The sequence below is a fragment of the Petaurus breviceps genome, unplaced genomic scaffold, assembly GCF_028583685.1.
Source record: "Petaurus breviceps papuanus isolate PSGF00001 unplaced genomic scaffold, PetGlider_PUasm1.0 90847, whole genome shotgun sequence".
NCBI classification, from domain to species: Eukaryota; Metazoa; Chordata; class Mammalia; order Diprotodontia; family Petauridae; genus Petaurus; species Petaurus breviceps.
Window position 1 is genome coordinate 25804316 of NW_027187360.1, and position 23772 is coordinate 25828087.

Here is a 23772-nt window from a genome sequence, read left to right on the forward strand (position 1 = left end):
CAATCTGGCCTCAGACACTTAACTAGCTGCATTGCCTTGGGCATTGTCTCAGTTTCTTTTTCTGTAAAATCAGCTGGAGAAGGATATGGCAAGTTATTCCAGTATCTTCACCAAAAAAACCCCAAATGGGCTCACAAAGAGTTGGACATGACTGAAACAATAACAACACAGACATCTCCAGACATAAGATCAAAGGTCAGGGTAGACGAGGTTAGAAATGGATAAATATATCTGCTGATCATATGCCTAGAGATGATAATGCAATCTATGGGAGCTGATGAGATCACCAAGCAAGATAATGTATAGAGGAAGAAGAGAAGAGGGCCCAGGGTGGAAGAGACAACTAAGGTTAACAAGCATGACCTAGATGAAGATCCAACAAAGGAAATAGTCTCTTCCCCCAAAGAATTTACCTGTAATAGAAAAAACAACAGGTAGGTAACAGAGCAGGGAGGGATCTCAATGAATGCCCAATCCTGGGAGCTGGTACAGGTGGTTCTCTCTGATGCCAATCCACGTGGTTGTTTGTGGAACCTGCTTCTGGAAGTGGATGACAACATGGAATGGAAAAGCCCAGCTCTCCTCTTTAGAGTTTTTTCTGATTGGTGACAACCCACACAAATGCTTACAGAGCCTGATTCTAGAAAAGCAGAATGGAGGACCCTAACTTACATTTCAGGGCATTGCACAGGTATTCTGTGACTTTCTTCTCCTTTAAAAAAAATAATATGTAATGGGGTTTTTTAATGAATAAAATATTTTAAAAATTTTATCAGTTACTAATATCTAATATGGTAAATATTAATAGATAAAACTGACACAAAAAAAGCTCCTTTTTGTCCTCAATAATTTTCATGAACGTCAAGGGTCATGAGACCAGAAAGTTTGAGAACCTCTGCATTAGAGAGCTATTGTGAGAACCAAATGTGATAATATATGTAAAGTGTTTTAGCAAAACTGAAATCATTATATACAGCCATTGTATGACTTTCTTGTTGGTTAACTCTGTAATGTTGGAAAACATTTTAATTGGCTATTGAGACAGAACTAAGTGTTCATACATAAGGCACCCAACTGACAAATCTATCTCTTTCCTTCCTTCTCACCACAAGGTATTAGTAGCATAAGGACAATTTTCTCAGTCCAGAGGGCTGGTGACAACAGGGTCCTTCATACCTCTCCCACAGAGCTGGCCTATTACTGTGCGGTCTCTTAGGCAAGACTTTGTCTAGAATGGAGTCCCTTCCTGTTTTTGTCTTCTTTTTTTTTGGCACAAGGCCATTTGAGATCTCAAAAGTTTAGAAAAGCCCCTCCCAGCCTGTGGAACCCAGGCAGCAGCTGTGAGTCAGCTCTATGGCTGCCAAAGGAGCTCGGCCACTGTGGCCACCCAGGCAACGTTTGTCCGACCCGAGGCCCCAGGTCCCTGAACGTTCCCTCAGGTAAATGTTTCCATAGCCTTATGGAGAGAAACGACTTTGAGACATGGCTTGATAACATTTCTGTTACATTTCTTTCTCTGATGGACTTGCAGAAAAATGACAGTCTGGATCACCTGATTAGTCTGAGTGGGGCAATCCAGCTCAGGCATCCCTCCAATGACGTAGAGACTTTGCTCAAGCAAGACTTCTTCAAACTTCTTCCCCTGGAACCCAGTTTTTATTTGTCAAAATGACTCGATCCTCAGACATTACTTCCATGTTTCCTCCTCTGTAAGCAGCATAAGTACCTGTAAGGAGGTTTGGCAGATCGCTTGGGCTGGTAGATAGATGATGCCACTTTGCATTGGAGGAAAGTTTATTTGAAGGCAATTTTGAGAATGAAGCCATTGAAGGACCATGAAACCCTTAAGAACTTTTCCTTAATTGGACACAGTGCCAGAGTATATTACAAGGATGGACTTCTCTGTATGAGGTCAGATGACTTGTCCGTAAAACTCAGGGATATGAGCACAGGACAGTGTATCCAGACCCACACTTGTGCGGCTGTGTAACAGTAGCCTGCTGGGAATGGAGTTCAGGATCCCAAAGCCAACACTGCAGAGGACACAGAGGTGCAGTGTTCAGCATGGCCTACAACAATGAGCTTGATCTCTTCGTGAGCTGTCCTTCGAACTTCCCTGTGAAATTATGGGCCTTATTGACTGTGATGTGCTGAACACACTCACAGGACATACTGACTGGGTAACCGATGTGGTTTTACAGAAGTGCAAGGTCAAGTCTCTGTTACATAGCCCTGGAGATCCCATTCTCCTCAGTGCTGGCAAGTATGAAATCAAGATTTGGCCGATTGGAAGAGAAATCAAGGGCAAGTGCTTAAAAACATTGTCGATATCTGAGGATCGGAGTATCTGTTTGCAGCCCAGACTCCATTTTGATGGCAAATACATTGTATGTAGTTCAGTCCTAGGACTGTATCAGTGGATTTTGTCAGCTATGATATTCTCAGTGTTATCAAGACTCCAGTGATCACAAATTTGGCATTATTTGACTTTGGAGGCATCTTTGACCTGTTATTTGACAACTGCTGTCTCTACATCATGGACTTAAGGAAAGAGAACCTGATCAGGCGCTGGCCTCTCCCTGAATACAGGAAGTCCAAGAGGGGCTCAAGTTTCTTGGCAGGTGAAATGTCATGGTTGAATGGACTAGATGGGCAGAATGACATGGGTTTGGTTTTTGCTACCAGGATGCCTGACTATAGTATTCACTTGATGTTATGGAAGAAACATGATTGACGTTTATGGATAACAGCTAAAAAAATGACTTTGGGTGCTGAGGCTGCTAGTTCCAATGCAGCCTCTATGGGAGCTGATTTTGTATACCAAAGTTCACACCTAATGATATCTCATGCAGTGCACAACCATTCATTTTCTTGGGTTGGGAGTGATGGGGAATGGGGAGTGGGGAGAAAGTTGGAGGGGGGAAAGGGATTATTTCATTGACAATGCAACTCAGCATGCTAACAGTCTATACCATTGAAACTCTTTTGTACTTAGTTATGCCTGTCATTATAAAAGAACAAATTTTGGGCCTATAAAAAAAGTTTAGAAGAGCCACCAAAGTTCTAATGGCTGAACCCAGGAAATAACCAGTCTTGAGGAGTGACCTGCTTGACTCAGGCCAGCAGGGGATCAACCCAGGGCCTAAAATACTTAGGCCTTCTAGCAAGGGATTAACTTGTGTTCTGGCTGTGCCATACCCAGAAGTGAACTTGGTAGTGGAAAGAATGTATCTAAACCTTAAGAGTAAACCCACTTTTTACAAAACACATACAAAGTAATCTTTTTTTTTTTCCATGTTGTAGCTGTTTAATTCTCTATGGCTGCAGCCCCCTGCTGTTCATTCTTCCCTGTGGTTACTTCTAATAGGCGCTGGTAGTCCTGAGGCCTGAATCGCTTCAGGTATACAATCAGCTTGCCAGGTGTTTGTTCATGCTGTGAAACACCAAGCAAGGAGCTGAGACTGTGGATCTTCTCCAAGGCTTTTGGTACCTCAGCCTCTTCTCGGACTAGGACTTCCACTTCACCTACTGCATAGCCAAAGTCCGCTGTATCCAGGTCTACGGTAAGCAGCTCTTCTTCATCACCAGCTCCAGAGAGTGCCAGCTTCCAGACACTTCGCTCCGTCACAAAACTGGCTACTTCTTGCAGCTTCAGCCGCCCCAGCATCTCTGATACACTCTCAGTGCCCATCCCTGCAGTCCCCAACCTCTCACATAACTGGGCTGCTATGGCAGCCTCTTCTGTGAGCTCTATGTACTTAGTGTGGGAGCCTGTGTTGCCTCCTGCTCCAGGACACTTGAGCTCCCATCCACTCCCTTCACGATGCCGAAGCCAGTGATCAGCCTTCATAAGAGTAAGCTCCGGAGTGTCGTAGTAGCTATCACGGAAAGAAATCTGGCTCTCCTGAATGCCACCCAGTTCCTTCAACCGATCCTCAATTCCTGGTCTTGGGACAAATTTTTGTTCCACCTCAATCCAAGGATGTGTCATGCTGCCTGTAGCCAATCAGTCAATTAAACTGATTTAGCTTCTACTGTCCTCGCGCCTCCGGCCCTGGACCCGGCACCAGCGGCCATATTAGTTCCTGTCTGGGACGGTGTAGACTGCAGGCCGGGTCTAGTAGGCCTGCGGGTTTGTGAAGGGGCCCGAGTCCCTGACTGTGGGCCGAAGGAATTAGGCCAAAGCTCCTGCACTCTACCCCTCATCCCCACTCGGGTCCCCGGGCGGGCTGGGGTCACTGGGCCTCAGGCCCACATACAAAGTAATCTTGAATGGGAAGGCACTAGCAGTCAAGGGGACCAAGAAAGGATTCATAGAGAAGGCAGTGGCTGAGATGAATAATGAAGGGGAAAGGATTGTAAGAGACAGAGATGAAGAAAGGACATTATTAGGCATAGAGAACAACTAGGGAAAAGGCACAGAGAAGGAGGATGGAATATCCTGTGTCTGAAACAGCGAATAGGTTAGGATAGAATGCAAGGAGAGGAGTAAAAGAAGGCTGGAAAGCTAGCATAGAAGCCAATTATAAAGAGTTTTTGATGCCATAAAGAGTTCACATGGATCTTAGAGATAATAGACTTTTTTGAGTGTTTATGTGTGTATGCACATATGTATGTGCGTGTGTGGCAGCATGCACACACACTCAGTGGTTCCTGGTGGTATATGTGTGAGGTGTGGATGAGGGGTGACATGGTCAGAACTGCATTTAAGGAAGATCACTTTAGCAGTTGTGTGGATTAAGGATTGGAGTAGGGATAATAGCGAACTATCAACATTTCCATCGTATTGCTTTTCTGGGAGGGCTAACGAGGGCTGGACCCCTTCTTTTCAAACATCTGTCAGGGTCTATGATGCTAAGAGAACATCTCCTTTCTCTGATAATTTCAGGGCTTTATTTCACCAAGGGTATTTCCTTTGGACATTCTTTGACCCCTGCCATCACCCCTATCCAATCAAGAACATTAATTTATACCTTCCATGTCCAGCACATGGCTCCTGGTTCCAGTATGGGACCATCTGCTTGACCATCAGCTTAAACAAATTTGGAAGATCTAGTGTGCTGCTCAGAGAAGAGTTGAAGTAATTTACTTTCTCTGTAGAGGATTTTGAAACGCACAGAGTCAAGAGCCTTACTTTGGGGTCAGGTGAGAGAACTATATTTGTAGGTATTTATTTTGCACATAAATGTGCCTGGTTGTGAATGTGCATGTGCACATGAATGTTATTTTTACTTCTGGGAAATTGTGTTGAATCATACATTCAAAGTGATTCAATATCAACCCTGGCTTTGACCTTTCCCCTGGACGGTGTGGTTTTATTCCACAGTAGCATCAACAGATCCCTAAGCAATGTGTGGTCATGGGAATACAGCTGAATTTGGAATCAGAAAACCTGTGCATGAACCTCAGGTATTATTCTAATTATAAGCTATGTGACCATGGTAAGCCACTTAACCATTTTAGACCTTAGTTTCTCATTCTGTAAAATAAAGAAATTGAACTAAATGACCTTAAATTTCTTCCAGTTCAGAATCCTGCAATCCTGACACTGGGCTTAGACTTTTCCCATAAGGGGAAGAAACATACAGGCTGTCTGAAAAGTCTTAATGCATTTTAAAAGCTTTAATAACTCAGAACATCCTGTATTTTGGAGAGAATTAGAACATGTGATGTGAGGGAAGTATTTTTTGCAGATCTCAGTCCCAAGGCTGATAGATAGAAGCAAAATATTTTTTTTTATCTGGGACAAAAACAATTGGAAGTGGTGGTAGCAGCAACAGTACACAGGAAAGTCTGACCATAGATTCCTGGAAAACAGGGAGAAGAGGCAGTTGGACCTTTTTTCCCATTGGGGTTGGAGCCATAGGGCCAAGGACCCTAGGAAGGGGATGCCATAACAATAGTATTTGGGGGACCGGGCCTCAAAGTGGGAACCTTATTGCTATGGGGAAGAAGCTTGTCCCCAACCTGGGTCAGTTCTCTGGAGCAAATCCCCATTCACCATATATTAGTTATGGCCCTGCTCCTGCTTGTGTCTTTTTGAACTCTGAAATTCTTTTCTGTTCCCATTCAGTTTTCTTCAAAGGTCTGAAAAAGTTAGCAAGTAGCTCTTTGACTGTCCCGAGATTCATGTATTTAACAGTCTGGCTAACAAATTATGTCTATATAACAAATTGTATTCAAACAAAGTATGAATTCTTTCTAGCATGTCTGGACAAGAATTAAGCTTTTCCAATCATGCCTTTCAGTAAATGATTCTCTTAGAGATCTAGAGTCAAGGGAAGGAGAAAGAGGGACATGGAAAAATATCAGCCAGTGCTTTCATGCACATTTCACATATTAGGGATTTAAAAGGGTGAGGCCAGCAATGTTAAATATGGTAAATCATTGTTAAACTGGCAGAATGTTAAGGTAGGGAAATAAGCTGAGTGAGGAATATGTTGTATGCTATTCTATGTCTCCTGGGGAGTCCGAGGGAAGTAAACTGCAATCATCAAGGGACCATACTTATTTTACAGGGTAGTACAGGGGAATGAGCTGGGCTCTGGAGTCAAAGGACCTGCTTTCCAATCCTACCTCTGATGATTATTTCCACCCAATGCAAGATACTCATGTGACTTTGGTCAAGTTTCTTAATCTCCTAGGATCTTTCTTTCCTCATCTGTAAACTAAGGGAGTTGGATTAGATAATCTCTGGATTCCCTTCCAGCTGTGCATCCATAAACCTTTACTTTTCCTCCTCCAGCATCACCAGAGACCTCTTGGGGAAAGTTGTTACAATATTTCCCTAATTATGAACTTGAATAACAACTCAGGAAGCCTCTCCAAAGGTACTAAGCCTTATTATCATTTTTAACTGTTGTCTCTAAGTCTACTTACTGTTGAAGGCCTCCTGCAGATGTGATTTTAAATAGTAATGCCCATGACTTGCCTTTCTGACTTAACATTGTATTTTTTGATAATGATCAGGAAAACATCATGGCCACATAGAGTCATCAGATCCTATGCAGGTAAATTGTGTCATAGGCTTACTCCTTTGGGGACATAAGAAGACAAAGTTATTACTTTGATTGCTCTCATAAATCACAGGTAGTTGGGACAAATTAGTTTCCCACCCAGGATCTCTGTTTCTCCAAATACAGCATAGTCCAACCTGTGAGCTTAAAATGTTAGGTAGTGACACCAACCACACACAGGATTAATGAGAAGAATAAGGCTCAGGGTCCTCATGAGTACAGGTTCTGCAAATCCATAACTCTATCCTGATTCTGAATAGGATGGATGGGAGCATCAGGACCAGACTGTTGGACTTGGAGTCAGCCGAGATAGAGGTTGAAATTCCTCTTCTTACACTTTAGTTATGTGTCACTTCAAACCTGAGGCTCAGTTTTCTTATTTATAAAATGGGAATAATAAAACCTCTGTTCCTCACATTCTGGGGGATGTTGTGGGGTTCAAATTAGATAAATTATGTAAAGTGCTCTAAAATGTCTTAAAGTGCTCTAAACTGTACAAAAAGTCAACAAAGATAATCATCTTTAAAGACTTACTTGAAGTCACAGGGAACTTAGTGCCATCTGGTCCAGTCTCTTTATTTATTGATTCATTAATTCATTGACCTGTTCTTTTTCTATTTTGTTGATGTAATAATTTAGAGAAATAAATTTTCCCCTAAGAACTACTTTGGCTACATCCCATATATTTTGGTATGTTGTCTTATTGTTGTCATTCTCTTTAATGAAATTATTGATTATTTCTATGATTTGTACTTTGACCCACTTATTCTTTAGGATTAGATTATGTAGTTTCCAATTAATTTTAATCTATCTTTCCACTGCCCTTTGTTGAATGTAATTTTTATTGCATTATGATCCCAAAAGAATACATTCAATATTTCTGCCTTTCTACATATGATTTTGAGGTTTTTATGTCCTAATACATTGTCAATTTTTGTATAGGTGCCATATCCTTCTGAGAAAAAGATATATTCTTTTCTGTTCCTGTTCAGTTTTCTCCAAAGGTCTGTCATATCTATCTTTTCTAATATTCTATTTATCTCCTTAATTTCTTTCTTGTTTATTTTTTGGTTGTATTTATCGAGTTCTGAGAAGGGATAGTTGAAGTCTATTGAGGATAGTTGTTTTCTATTTCTTCCTGTAACTCACTTAATTTCTTCTTTAAGAATTTGGTTGCTATACCACCTGATATGTATATGTTTAGTACTGATATTGCTTCATTGTCTATGGTACCTTCTAGCAAGATAAATGTGCTTTCCTTACGTCTTTTAATTAGGTCTATTTTAACTTTTACTTTGTAAAAGTAATCGGTGATCAGGCTTGCTACCCCTGGTTTGGTTTTTTTTTTTTTTTTACTTCAGCTGAAACATAATAGATTCTGTTCTAACCCATTATCTTTACCCTGTGTGTGTCTCTCTGCTTCAAGTGTGTTTCTTGTAAGCAACATATTGTAGAATTCTGGTTTTAGATCTACTCTGCTATCCACTTCCATTTTATGAGAGAATTCATGCCATTCATATTCACAGTTATGATCACTGTGTATTTCCCTCCATCCTATTATTCCTCCTGTTTTTCCTCTCCTTTTACCCTTTACATCCTCACCAGTGTTTTTCTTCTGTTTACTACCTCCCCCAATCTGCCTTCCCTTCTGTCAGTCACTCCCCCTTACTTAATCTCCTCCCTTCCTACTTCACTATTGTGTGAGATAAATTTCTATATTCAACTGATTGTGTATATTATTCTGTCTTTGAGACAATAGGAATGAAAGTAAGGTTTTTATTTTGGGACCTTTTCCCTGAGGCAATCAGTGGATTCTTTCAATGCCTATTTTGCCCTCTGTTCCAGGATATCAAGGCAGTTGTCCTTGATAATTTCTTGAAAGCTGCTGTCCAGGTCCCCCTTTTGATCATCGATTTTAGGTGGTCCAGTGATTCTGGCATTGTCTCTCCTGGATCTATTTTCCAGGTCACTTGTTTTTACCATGAGATATCTTACATTTTCAATTTTTTCATTACTTTGAATTTGTTTGATTGATTCTTGATGTCTCATAGAGTCATTAGCTTTCACTTGCCAAACTCTAACTTTTAAGGGGTTGTTTTCCTCAATTAGCTTTTGTACTTTCTTTTCTATCTGGTCAATTGTATTTTTAAGGATTTATTGTCTTTGGTGGATTTTTATATCTCCCTTTTTGATTTGGCCAAGTCTACTTTTTAATCATTTATTTTCTTTTCCAAGCTGTTGATTCTTTTTTCACAATTCTCTTGCATCATTTCTTTTCCCAATTTTTCTTCTATCTCTCTTATGTGATTTTTAAGTTCTTTTATGAGATCTTCCCTGAGTCTTTTTGGGCTTTAGACCACTTCCCAAAGTTGCTGTCCTCTTCTGAGTTTGTGTCTTGTTCTTCCCTGTCACCATAATAACTTTTCTATGGTCAGACTTTTTTTGTCTGTTTGTTTTTTGCTCATCTTTTTGGCTTTTCCCCTTTCTTTTAAATTTGAGTTCTGTGCTTGGAGTGAAAGGGGGCACTATGATTGCATTATGATCCAAAAAGAATACATTCAATATTTCTGCCTTTCTACATATGTTTTTGAGGTTTTTATGTCCTAATACATTGTCAATTTTTTCATAGGTGCCATGTCCTTCTGAGAAAAAGATATATTCTTTTATGTTCCCGTTCAGTTTTCTCCAAAGGTCTGTCATATCTATCTTTTCTAATATTCTATTTTCCAGGGGCTACAGGCCTTGGTTGTTTACCTTGTCCTGTACTGATATTGCCCTAGAGCCCCTGGGGAACCCTTGTGTCTGGTGCTATGCTGAGGGGACAAGGTGATGGGTGACTGGTGCTGCTAGAGGCCATAGGGTTATAGCAGCTTACCTGGTGCTGAGCTGGGGTCCTAGTGGTGGTATCTGGTATATGCTGAGTCTGGTGGTGTTTCTGTGTTTCCCTGATACACTGAAGCACTAGGTGGTCTGGTCATTGGCAGCTGCCTGTTTGCCCCAGGCTATGCTGAAGAACATGGAGGTCTGACCTCTGGAGATTGTCTGTTTGCCCAGAGGTATACTGAAGCATGTGTCAGTTTTCACAGCTGGAACGTACCCATTCTCCTGGCTATGCTGAGGCACATGTGGGGTCTTGGTGTTGGTGTTTTCCTGCTCCCTCCACTGCTATGGGACTTAGGATCTACATGAAGTGTAGCTTAATGCTGGCTTGCTGGGTTGCTTTGTGTCCTGCACTACACTCCCCTTTTACCCAAGTGAGACAGACCTTTCCTGCAGATCTTCCAAATTTCTTGGGTTCAAAGATTTTTTCACTCTTTTTTGCTGGTTCTTCTGTGCCAGGATTTGTTCAGAGCTGCTATTTTATGGTTGTTTGACTGTGAATATGGGAGAGTTGTGTCAATTTACTGCTTACTCTGCCATCTTGTCTCTCAGAAATCTAGGATCCAAGCTTTTCTGCTGAAACTCACTGCCTCTTTATAAATGTCACTCATTTTTGTTTGTCAGTCAATGAACATTTGTTGAGTACCTACTATGTGCCAGGCACTGTGCTAAGTACATAGAAAAACAAAAGCTAGTCCCTGTTCTCAAAGAACTCACAGTCTAATGGGGAGACAACATGCAAGTGACTATTTGCAAACAAGCTATATACAGAATAAGTCAGAAATAGTCAACAGAGAAGGAAGACATCAGAAATATGGGCGATCTGGATGGAGTTCCTATAGAAGATGGACTTTTTAAATGAAACTTCAAAGGAAGCCAGGAATTGCAGGTGACAATTCTAGGCATGGGAGACAACAAGAGAAAATGCTACCAGGAGATGGAGTATCCTTTCTGAGGAACAGCAGCGAGGCCAGGGGTCACTGGATCACAGAGTATGCAGAGCAAATTAAGAAGTAAAGAGACTGGATAGGTAGGAGGTGGCCAGGTTATTATAGAACTTAGCTCTCCAAACAAAAATTTTTATTTTATCCTGGCAGTGATAAGGAGCCATTGGAGTTTATTGAATAAGGCAATTGTACCACAGTACCCATGTGGTACACTCTGACTTTCCTAGAACACAATGGGTTGGATCACCAGTGTCAATAAACACCCATTCACTCCCTTATGGACCCCTCCTTTCAACCAATGACCCTTGAAAAGGATGGGTAGCAGATGGGAAGGTGTAATGGGAATGCAAATTTGCAAGATCTTCCCTGCCCCTAAGCTAAAGTGCACCTGAAGCCTGGGGAGGGAGGCTTGTTTTTCAGTAGATACTTTTTGATTGGCCAGTGGGTCAATAAGGTTGTTACATTCTCTGAGCCAGGAGAAGGCTATATAAGCCCTGATGTGAGGCTTTGTTTTGGGGGCTCACTTTGAGAAGTGTTCTGTGATTTGATCTGTATTCTGGGAAGCCGTTGTCCAGGGCCCCCCTGGCTTTGAAAAACCCAGATGTGGAAAGCCAGATGTTGACTGGGTATGGATGTAATGGTTGGACAGTTTGGAAATCTGTCTACTTGATCTGTTTCTGTCTTGATAATTCTGCCTGTATACTTTGAAGTTCGGGGTGCTGACTTTTTCCCCTGAACAAGGTAAACGATATATATCTGACTGATTAAAGTAAGCTTGTTAACCCATTTTGATTTGCTTTCCTTTATCAAAGCAGATCTAAGAACCTGTATGGGCAGCAAACCCTGAGGACGTGCTTGGGGTGCTTGCTGCTACAGAAGGCCACTGAAGCACTTGTATCACTTAATGTAGTCTTATTATCCAAAGGATGGGGGTCAGTCTTGCCCCCTCTATCAGTCCAGGAAGGGAATGTTCCTTTTGAAATCATAGGAATTGGGGAGTAGAGTCAAGATGGTGGAGTAGAAACAGCACTTCTGTGGGGCTCCGGCTCCCACCTCCTCCAATTCATGTAAAAGGTGATTCTGAAGGAACTTTGGAGCTACAGAACCCACAAAATGACACAGAGAAGCTCACCTCCCACTGAGGACAGCCCAGCAGGTTGGCAGGGAGTAGCCAGCACAGTGCTCTGGGAACCAACCCCAGCCCCAAGAGAGGCCGAGATTTTAGCCTCAGAGTGGGCCTACCAGCCTCTGGCTGGAGGGACTTCAGAACACCAGCAGCTGTGGTGGTTTCCAGAATTATCAACACATAGATACTAAGGGCAAAGTGAAAGGTCAGTGCAGTGTGGACTTTGTGATCCAGTAGTTTGGGAGTGCGATTGGCCTTTGCCCCCAGGGTGAGTAGCGACTGAGGTGCAGTGGCCCATGCAACCGCCGCCATGTGGCTGCTTCAGCTCCTGGCCTACAGATTGTAGGAGGACCAAGTGACCAGTATGAGTGATAATTGTTCTTGCTTTAACCTGCTTGGATCTGAATTGCAGTGTAGGGTGGAGGTCCTGGGGTGTGCGACCAGCTTGCTAGAGTGTGTGGAGACTGCAGAGAGGGCACCCAACTAATAGCTCTGGTAGCTGAGAAAACCCCAGCATTTGGTACAAAGCTCCCCTGTCTGGTAGCAGAGTCCAACTGTGGCAAAAAGCCCAAAAGTCAAGTAATTGAGTAGCAACATGGGCAGGCAAAGGAAGCAAAGCAAACAGAGCAACCCAACTTTACACTCTTATTTTGGGGGAAAAAGAATAAAAGCATGGAACAGGAGGAAGACAGTGAAGTCAGAACTCCTGCACCAAAAGCTTCCAAGAAAAATACGAGCTGATTACAGGCCATAGAGGACCTTAAGAAGGATTTTGAAAATCAAATAAGAGAAGTGGAGGAAAAATTAGGAAGAGAAATGAGAATGATGCAAGAAAATTATGAAATGAGAGTCAACAACCTGACTGAAGAAAATAGCACCTTAAAAAATAGAGTAACTCAAATGGTAAAAGAGGCTCAAAAAGTCAATGAGGAGAAGAATGCCTTAAAAAGCTGAATTTGCCAGATGAGAAAAGAATCTCAAGAGCTCATTGAAGAGAATAATTACTTCAGAATTAGATTGGAGCAAATGGAAGCTAGTGGCTTTATGAGAAATCAAGATACTACTAAACAGATCCAAACAAATGAAAAAAATAGAAGGAAATGTGAAATATCTCATTGCGAAAACCACTGACCTGGAAAATCGATCCAGGAGAGATGATTTAAAAATTACTGGAATACCTGAAAGCCATGATCAAAAAAAGAACCTAGAAATCATCCTTCAAAAAATTCTCAAGGAAAATTGCCCTGATGTTTTAGAACCAGAGGACAAAATAGAGGTTGAAAGAGTCCACTGATCACCTCCTGAAAAAGATCCCAAAAAGAAAACTCTTAGGAATATTATAGTCAGGTTCCAGAATTCCTAGATCAAGGAGAAAACATTACAAGGAGCCAGGAAGAAACAATTTGAATATTGTGGAAACACAATCAGGATAACCCAGGATCTGGCAGCTTCTACACTGAGGGATACAAAGGCTTGGAATATGATATTCCTGAGGTCAAAGGAGCTGGGATTGAAACCAAGAATCACCTACCCAGCAAAAATGAGTATTGTGTTTCAGGGGGAAATATGGTCATTCAATGGAATAGAGGACTTTCAAACATTCTTGATGAAAAAATCAGAGTTGAATAGAAAATTTGACATTCAGATACAAGAAGCAAGAGAAGCATGAGAAGGTAAACAGGGAAAAGAAATCACAAGGAACTTATCGAAGTTGAACTATTTACATCCCTACAAGGAAAAACAATAATTGTAACTGATGAAACTTTTCTCAGTATGGGAATAGTTGAAGGGAATAGAAATGTGTGTGTGTATACACACACACGTATGTCTATATAGGAGGGTATATGGGCATATGAATACATATGTGAATTTGTGTATATATGTGTACAGATATACATAAATAGAGGGCACAGGACCAATTTAATAGGAAGGGATACTTAAAAGGTGAAATTAAGAGGTGAGAGAGGAATATGAGAGGATTTGGGGACATACAGAATGGGGTAAACTATCTCATATAGAAGAGGCAAGGGAAAATGGTTACAATGGAGGGCAAGAATAGGAAGGCAAAAGGGAATGGGTCAACCTTATTCTCATTAAATTTGGCTTAGGGATGGAATGACATATACACTAAATAGGGTATCTCACCCTACAGGAGAGTAGGGGGAAGGGGATGAGAGGGGGGATGATGGAAGGGAGAGCAGGCTGGGGAGAGGGAAGTTGGAAGCACCCACTTTTTGAAAAGGGACAGGATCAAAGTAGAGAATAAAACAAGTTGGGGGTGGGACAGGAGGGAGGGAAACATAGTCAGTCTTTCACAATATATCCACTACAGAAATGTTTTGCATAGCTACACATATACAACCTTTACTGAATTGCTTATCTTCCCAGTAAGGGTGGGTGACAAGGGAAGAAGGGAATGAACCTGGAATTCAAAGTTTTAAAATCAAATGTTTAAAGAAATATATATATATATATATATATATATAATTATCAATATTATTTTACATGTAACTAGGAAATAAAATATATAGGCACTGGGGCATAGAGATCCACCATGCCCTACTGGAAAGTCGGAGGGGGTATGGAAGAAGATATGGGAGAGAGCAGATTGTAGGAGGGGATATCCAGTGGTATAGCTGTTTGGGGGTGGTGAGTAGGGGAAAAATAGGGAGAAAATTTGTAACTCAAAATCTTGGAAATGAATAATGTAAACTAGAAGTTAATAAAGCATTCAAGTAAAAAATTTTTTTAAAAATGAAAATGAAAAAAAAAGAAATTATAAGCATCTTTCTATCACCTATATTAAAGGTTCTTAATATGTTTTGATCCAAGGGTCCCTTTGGTGATCTAGTGAAGCCTATGAACCCTTTCTCAGAATAATTCTTTTAAACACATAAAATGAAATACATAAGATTACAAAGGAATCCAATTCTAATGAAATAAAAATGTAATTTCCTTTCCCATCCAAGTTCCTGTACCCCCTAAAATATGGTCCATGGATCCTAGGTTAAGTATCTCTGGTCTTTATGAATACATTTCCCCTTCACTGCTGCTCTTTTTGCTGCCATAGAAAACATGACTCCTGGCAGGACTGTTACACGCCTTGTTGTACTAAAGCAGGGATTCTCCTTCTGTTATGCCTGCTGTGCCCCTGTTCCCACACCTCCTCTCAGGAAGTGCTCCCCCCAAAGCTGCATTAGACAAAGCGTTGTGGCTTCTGCCCACTGTAGTCCATCTGGCATGATGGCTGATGGGCCCCATGCCCAAAAATGTCTGTCCTACTGTCTGCCTGAAACTCCATAATTTCTTTGGGTCTTAAAACTTTCCCTACTGAAATTCAAATATTTCTGGGAGGGTCAACTTCCCAAATGTGATCAGCCTTGGTTATATAAGAAGAAAGCAAGCATGGAAAAAGATAGAGCATTGGGCCTAGAGTTAGGAAGACCTGTGTTCAAATTTGATCTCAGATGCTTACTAACTGTATGACCCTGGGCAAGTCACTTAATCTCTCTGCCTCAGTTTCCTCATCTGTAAGATGCAGATACTAACAACACCTACCTCCCGGAGTTGTGAGGATAAAATGAGTTCGTATTTGTAAAGCACTGTGTACATCTTAAAGTGCTATATAAAAGCTAGCAATTATTATTATTATTATCTTTATTATGATTTTTAAGAGTGTATGGGTCAGGGGAGGAGGAATGAAAAACTCTCCTCTTTTCACCTAGGAGGAAATCTTGGATATCAAGAACTGTATATTTCTAAAAACATTGCTAAATACTCAATTACTTGTATACTAACCTTTGTCTGTTCTTCAAGGTCAGGCCATCTCACATTCAACATGGAGATGTTTACCTAATATTAATGAGAAGAAGGTGCAGATTGTGGAAATTGTAATGTAAACTGGGGGTAAGGAGTAGGGAGGGAGGAAAATTTATAATATTACAATGAGGGAAACTAAATTTTATTGATGCTTTTTTTTGTAGCAGACATTTCCCAATATATGTCTACATCCCTCATTGAATCCTTACTTATAACAAAGAAAAATTAAGCAAAACCATTTTTTAAATGATCTCATTTGGTCTGACACAACCTGACTTTCCATAATCTGACACCCTTTACCCAAAGGAGGGAGGTGTGTTTCATCATCTAGTCTCTGGAACTAATACTTGTCATTATAATTCTGCAGAGTCTGGCTGCTTTTTAGTACTGTTCATATTGATATTATTGTCATCAGTGTACAATCTATTGGTTCTGCTTACTCTCAACTGCTCTATTTTTTACAAATCTTCACATATTGCTCAGAACTCATTATATTTATCATTTCTTATTATGTGATAGTGTTCTGTTGCATTCATGTGACTGAAAAAGCAGTCATATGCATATGAGACCTTTTCTGTAACAATTAACATCAGCAAAGTTGCAGTACATAAATAAAACCACACAAATCATCAGCATTTCTATATACTACCAACCAAACCCAACAAGAAGAAATAGAAACAGAAAATCCATTTAAAATAAGTATAGACACCATGAGATACTTGGGAGTCAAACTGCCAAGACATATGTAGAGGTATATGAACATAATTACAAATCACTCTTTATAAAAATACAGATCTAAATAATTAGGGAAATATTAATTGCTCATGGGTAGGCAGAGCCAATATAATAAAAAGGACACTATTACTTAAATTAATTTACTTATTCAGTGCCATACCAATCAAACTACCAAAGAATTACTTTATAGAGCTAAAAAATCATAACAAAATTCATCTTGAGGAATAAAAGGTCAAGAATAATTAAGTGAATCAATGAAAAAAATGGAAAGGAGGCCTAGTAGTACTAGATCTCAAACTATTCTACAAAGTTATAATCATAAAACAATTTGATACTGGATAAGAGATAGAGTAGTTGATCAATGGAGTAGATTAGGTACACAATATTCACAAGTAAATGAGCACAGTAGTCTAGTGTTTAAACCAAAATATCCCAGTTACTGGGGTAAAAACTCATTGTTTTACAAAAACTACTGAGAAAGCTGGAAAGTAGTCAGGATGAAAGTGGGCACAGGGCATTATCCTACACTATATGCCAAGATAAACTTAACATGGATATATGATTTAGACATAAAGGGTGATATCATAAGCCAATTAATGGAATAGAGAAGAAATTACCTGTCAGATAATTAGGGCAAAGTTCATAACCAGACAATAGGTATAAAGTTTCATGGGAGGTAAAATAGATAATTTTGATTACATAAAACTTTTTTTAAATGCATGAACAAAATTAATGCAGCTAAAATGAGAAAAAACCAGGAAACTGATGGCAGGGGTGGTGGTGGTGGTGATTTTTGCAGAAAGTTTCTTTGATAGATGTCTAATTCCTCAAATATATGGGATAGCTGAGCCAGATTTATAAGAATAAGAGCCATTTCCCAATTAATAAATGGTTAAGTGATATGAAGAGACAGTTTTCAGAAGAAGAAATTGAAGCTAGCAACAGTCATACAAAAATATTCCAAATCACTAATAATAGTGAAGCACAATTAATTAAACAGTGCAACTCTGAGATACCACTTCATGCCCATCAGATTGGGTAAGATGACAGAAAAGGAAAATGACAAATACTGGGGAGGGAGGGTTGTAAGAAAATAGTGACACTAATACATTGTTGATAGAGTTCTTGGAACTACATTCAAAAGGCTATTATGCTATGTGATACCCAACAATACTGAAGCTAGGTCTATATCCTAAATCGATCAAAGAGGAAAAGGACTCATACATACCAAAACTTTATAGCAGCTCTTTTTTTTTCCCAGTGGAAAGAATTGGAAACTGAGGGGATGTCCATCAGCTGGAGAATGATTGGACAATTTATGGCATATGAATGTGATAAAACACTATTTTGTCATTAAAAAATGATAAAGTGAATGATTTTAGAAAAACCTGGGAAGAGTTATATGAACTGAAGCAAAGTAAAATGAGCAGAACCAGGAGAACAATTTACACAGTAACAGTAATATTGCACAAATAATCAGCTATGAAAGGCCTAATAATTCTGATCAACAGAATGATCCACCACAGTCCCAAAGGACTCATGATGAAAATTCTATCCACCTCCAGATAGAGAATTTATAGAATCAAAGTGCATCTTGAAGCATGTTCTTTCTTTTTCTTTTCCAAACATAGCTAATATAGAAATTGGTTTCTCATGACTCCATATTTGTAATGTTTCATAAATTTAAGAACTTTCCCTCTCTCTTAATTTCTTTGAGGGTATATGACCAATTGTGAAAATACTAGGTTAAAGGGTATGAATAGTTTAGTGACTTTTCTTGCATAATTCCAAATTTTTTCCCAGAACAGTGGATCAAACCACAGAGCCACCAACAGTGTGTTAGCCCCTCTATAACCCCTCTAACATAAATTGTGTCTATTTTTTTTAAAGCAATTGGGGTTAAGTAACTTACTCAAGGTTACATGGCCAGTTATTTCTGGGTGTGGTGCTAAGTATCTGAGCCCAGATTCGATCCCAGGTCATCCTGACACTGGGGCCGGTGCTCTTACTTGCTGAGCCACCTGGCCGCCCCTAAGCAATTGGGGTTAAGTAACTTGCTCAAGGTTACACGGCCAGGTGTTTCTGGGTGGGTGCTAAATGTCTGAGCCCGGATTCGATCCCCAGGTTATCCTGACACTGGGGCCAGTGCTCTTACTCGCTGTGCTACCTGGCCACCCCAATTGTGTCTATTTTTTTTTTCAAATTTGATGTGTAAAGCAAAATCCAATTAAGTAATTTTAAAGGGTCAAGGTAAAAATAAAAATAGTGGAGGCATCCTTAGAGGTTTTCATAGGACTTCTACCAAGGAAGTCTTAAGTCATTATTATCTCTGGGTGATGCTGCCTGTCTATGCCTATAAAAGCCCCTCACAGTTGGTGACTTTGCACACCTGAGGAAGTCTAGAAGGGTAACTAAGAGAAAATTGCCATTCAAGAAGCTGTCATCTAAGAGCAGGGTATGGAGGAATTCCTCTCATTTAGCTCCCTTCTCTCTCCTCATTTGATTGACTAGGGCTTACCACTCAAATAAGCCTGGTTTGTTCTAGTAGTAGACCAGTATTACTGTAATAAGGATATTATACAAGTATGGCATGAATTGTGTCAAAAATGGATAAAGCACAACTTTTTTTAAAGTGAGGTCTCTTAAAACAAAATAATTAAATAAAAATAATATGGTGACCCACAAAATTTCACATCTGTAGAATTCCATCATATCCAGGATTCTCCTCTTCCTCATGTCCACCTCCCACCTTCCACGTCTTTCTTCAAGTCCCATCTAAAACCTCCCATACTCCTTTTAATTCTAGTGCCTTTCCTCTGTTGACTACCTCCAATTTATCTGAATATGAGATTGTCTGTACTTAGTGGTTTACATATTATCTCCCCCATTAGACTGTAAGCTTCTTGAGAACAGGGACTATCTTTTGCCTCTCTTTATATCTCCAGCTCTTAGCACAATACCTGGCACATAAAAGTGCTTTATAAATGCTTGCTGAGTGACAACTATCCTGCCTTTGAAATTCTCTCAGACACAAATAATTTTTAGTAGTATTTTATTTTTCCCCCAATTACATGTCAAGGCAATTTTTAACCTTCATTTTTACAAGATTTCAAGTTCCAAATTTTCCTCCTTCCCTCCTCTTCTCTCTTCTGAAAATGGTAGGCAATTTGATATAGGTTACAAATTTACTATCATGTAAAATTCCATATTAGTCACAGTTGTGAAAGAAGAAACAGATTAAAAGGGGGAAAACCATGAAAAAGAATAAAGTAAGAGGAAAAAATATGCTTCAATCTGTATTTGGAGCCCATTAGTTCTTTATCTGGATATGGTTAGCATTTTTCTTCATGAGTCCTTTATACTTGTCTTGAATCATTGGATTGCTAAGAAGAGCTGAATCATTCATAACTGATCATCACACAATGTTGCTAATACTGTGTACAATGTTTTCCTGATTCTGCTCATTTCACTTTGCATCAGTTCATACAAGTCTTTCCAGGTTTTTTTTTTTTAAATCTGCCTGTTCAGCTTATTGCACCATAGTATTCCATTGCATTCATATGCCATAGCTTGTTCAGCCATTCCCCAACTGATGGGTATCCCTTCAATTTCCAATAGCTTGCCACCACAAAAAGGACTGCTACAAATATTTTTGGACCTATAGATCCTGTTCCCTTTTTTATGATCTCATTGGGATACTGGTAGACCTGGTAATGGTATTGCTGGATCAAAGGATATGCACAGTTTTATAGCCCTTTGGAAATAGTTCCAAATTTGCTCTCCAGAATGGTTAGATCAGTTCACAACTCCACCAACAGTGCATTAGTGTACCAATTTCTACACATCCTTTCCAACATTTATCATTTTCTTTTTTTGGTCATATTAGTCAATCTGATAGGTGTGAGACAGTACCTCAGAGTTGTTTTAATTTACATTTTTCTAATCAAAAGTGATTTAGAACATTTCTTCACATGCCTATAGATAGATTTTATTTTTTCATCTGAATTCTGCCTATTCACATCCTTTGACCATTTATTAATTGGGGAATGACTTGTATTCTTATAAATTTGACTCTGTTCTCTATATATTTGAAAAATGAGGACTTTATCAGAGATACTTTCTGTAAAGATTGTTTTCCAGCTTTCTGCTGTCCTTCTAATCTTGGTTGTATTGATTCTGTTTCTACAAATATCTTTTATTTTAATATCATCAAAATTTTCTGTTTTACATTTTGTAATGCACTCTATCTCTTGTTTGGTCATGAATTCTTCCCTTCTCCATAGATATGATGGGTAGACTATTTCTTGCTCTTCTAATTTGCTTATAGTATCTTTCTTTATGTCTAAATCATACACCAATTTTGACCTTATCTTGGTATATAGTGTAAGATATTGGTCTATACCTAGTTTGTGTTCTATTGTTTTCCAGTTTTTCCAGAATTTTTTGTTAAATAGTGAATTCTTATCAGAAAGGCTAAGGTCTTTGGTTTTATTAAATACTAGGTTACTATGGTCATTGACTACTGAGATGCAAGTTATTTTGAAGTTACAATTTATAGTACACCCAAAGACAAATTTCCACAATAAAATAAAAGTTGTTATGGAGCTCAGGTAAACAATATTGATTCTTTAAACAGAACAATAGTCACTTAAAATCTTGTACATCCTGGGGAATAATTTTCTCAAACTGTTCAGTCCATGCAAGGGTTAAAGTAGAGAAAGATAAATGATCCTGAATAGTTTTAGATGTTCTCACTCTAAGGCTGGTTATTACCCGGATCTGATTTCCCAGAGCATAGACTTCCTTCTTAAACTTTTACTCAGTTTTCTCTTCCAAAAAGGGTTAAACCTTTGGTAAGGAGCAAAAAGAATTTTAGTTCAGGGCATAATTTTCCTTGAAGTCTCATTAAGAATTGATAAGGTTCTTTTCCTTCAGGAAAGTATGGAAAGGACTTCAGACGGAAGTATCATCCTTATATTACTTTGTAATATTGTAGCCTAATGAATGAAGGATTCTACAGCCACAGGAGCAATACTTTGGGAGTTTGTTGTTTGACTAGATGCCAAAACCTGGGTCATGACCACTTGGGTAGTATACTTGTTTTATTTAAACCCATCCTTACAGGACTTAACAGCTAACCAAAAGCAAGTGGGTGAGCTATACTTCAAAATTTCAATCCAACCCACTCACACTTTCTCATCTTGTCTGGGACCTTCTATGAATTATTCACAGAAGATCTACCCAAAGTTCTGTGGGACATATCTCTGGATCTTTTGATATTATACAGGTATTTATTGATTACAGTGCTGCCTATTGGTTATCTTTCATTTCTTCTATATAAACTAGCCCACCTCCCTTCCTATTTCTACATGCTTCTAATCTTACCCTTTATTCCATTTATCCTGCAAAATTCTTTGTTGGTAATGTAACCTATGGCCCAGGGTCCACTCTCCCAAGACTCTTGATCCACATGGATTCAGTCTACTCTTGGATGCTGACCCAAAAGGATCAACTCTTTGGTTCATCACTCCAGTTGCAATTTTTCTAGGGAAAATCTCCAATAATGGCTTATGGATAGTTTCCACAAAAGAAGATGCTGAGTCTCCAGCTCCCAGATTCAAAGAAATCGCAGGCTCCCATAAACATATATAGAAACACAACATACTCAAAGGCCTCAACTGAGCCCATAAGCAGAAACTAAAAATACATAAAGCACTAAGAGTAGTTCTTTTGGGAGGAGCTGAATTTGGGATTACCATTAGGGTAACTCTGATATTCTAGTAAATTTATTTCTAACATAGAGTCCCATACAACCTCCACCCCCAAGATTCATTTACTTTGTAGTATAGATCCCCAGGAAGCAACCATGTTGGGGGATTGATAAACAAGCAGCATTTCAACATTCTAAAGACTACTTCTTTTAACAGGAGGTTAGAATTCAGATATACTGCCCATGGTAGCTTCTTCAGGAATTTTACATTGCTTCTGCTATTACCATCCATTGGTCTGGGAAAGTTCATCATTAAATCTCTATTCTCTCACTGGTGCTGAGAGAGGAAATAGAAAGGCAGAAGATGGCCAGGACTCAAGATACAAGATCTTCCCTCACAGATCACCTGGACATGCACATGTGGTCCTGACAAGGACAGCCCTAGTCACTGAAAACAAATCACTAGTTGTCTTCATTCTCTCGGTATGGCACTAATAGGCATGCCCATATTCTATATGGGGAGAAGTATATTTACACATTGATATCTTATGCACTCTAAGTGAAATAAAGTATGCTTTTTCATATGAATCAGAGAGAACTTTCCTAATCATTCCTCCATGACAGTATTATACTGCAGCCTATTGTGCTGATAATGGGTCTCTCCATTTCCCTTTGGTTGAACAGTGTCCTTATGTCCAGTAGTCTGAATTTCCCATCCTGCAGACTGAATAGTAATATATTTAACTTCTAAGGGGTCTCTTTTCCCTTGGGACCTCCACAGCGTAAGTATTGGGTTGGAGGGGAATCACCTCTGTAATAATCCATCCCACCCCCTATCTGGACAGAAGTTCCCATCAGATAGAGCAGTCTTATAATTTCTCTTCAACTCCAAATGGACTACCAGAATTCAGCTCCTTCTTCATCCAAGTGTTGACCCAGATCCTACCCATATGGGTCACTGTTTGGTGCCAACTATCCATCTGCAAGGGGCAGATGGATCTTTCACAGGGATTAATCCCTCAACTTTTCTGTGCTTCTATCATGTTTAATGAGAGATCTCTCTCCCTTATTTGCAAAGTTGGTTGTGAAAGCATTTGCCTTTTATGGACCCCACTCTGTAATGATTTTGTAGACTGGTAGATTACCTAGTCTCATGAAATTGGCGTACAATGGTTCTTCAGTGGTCTGCTAACTGGTGTTTTTTCTGGGACACTAAGATTTCATGGCAGGACTCTATCCTTTGGCTAAAGTTCCTGACAGTGAACTCAAATGTTATTAGCTTACTTATTCATCCACCTGCTCTTCTGAAAAAAGGTTTATTTATATCTTTTGTTTCCTACATTATCATAGTTATCTCAAGTATCTCCTTCCTGCTCCTTCCAGAGAGACATTCCATATAACAAATATTATTTTTTAGAGAGAAATATCAGCACAATTGATCGATACTATAAAAAGTCCAAAAACGTGTGCATTTTATAACACCTACAGACTTCCCACCTTTATGGAGGGGTGGGTTGAGGATGCCCTTCATTCCCACTT

General features: G+C 39.5%; 2 pseudogenes; one reads left to right on the forward strand and one right to left on the reverse strand.

Annotated features, from left to right (window-relative positions):
• Positions 1-1444: 1444 nt before the first annotated feature.
• Positions 1445-2734, forward strand: LOC138149364 (F-box/WD repeat-containing protein 2 pseudogene; annotated as a pseudogene).
• Positions 2735-3281: 547 nt separating this feature from the next.
• LOC138149646 (thiamine-triphosphatase pseudogene) lies at positions 3282-4241 on the reverse strand (annotated as a pseudogene).
• Positions 4242-23772: the final 19531 nt, after the last annotated feature.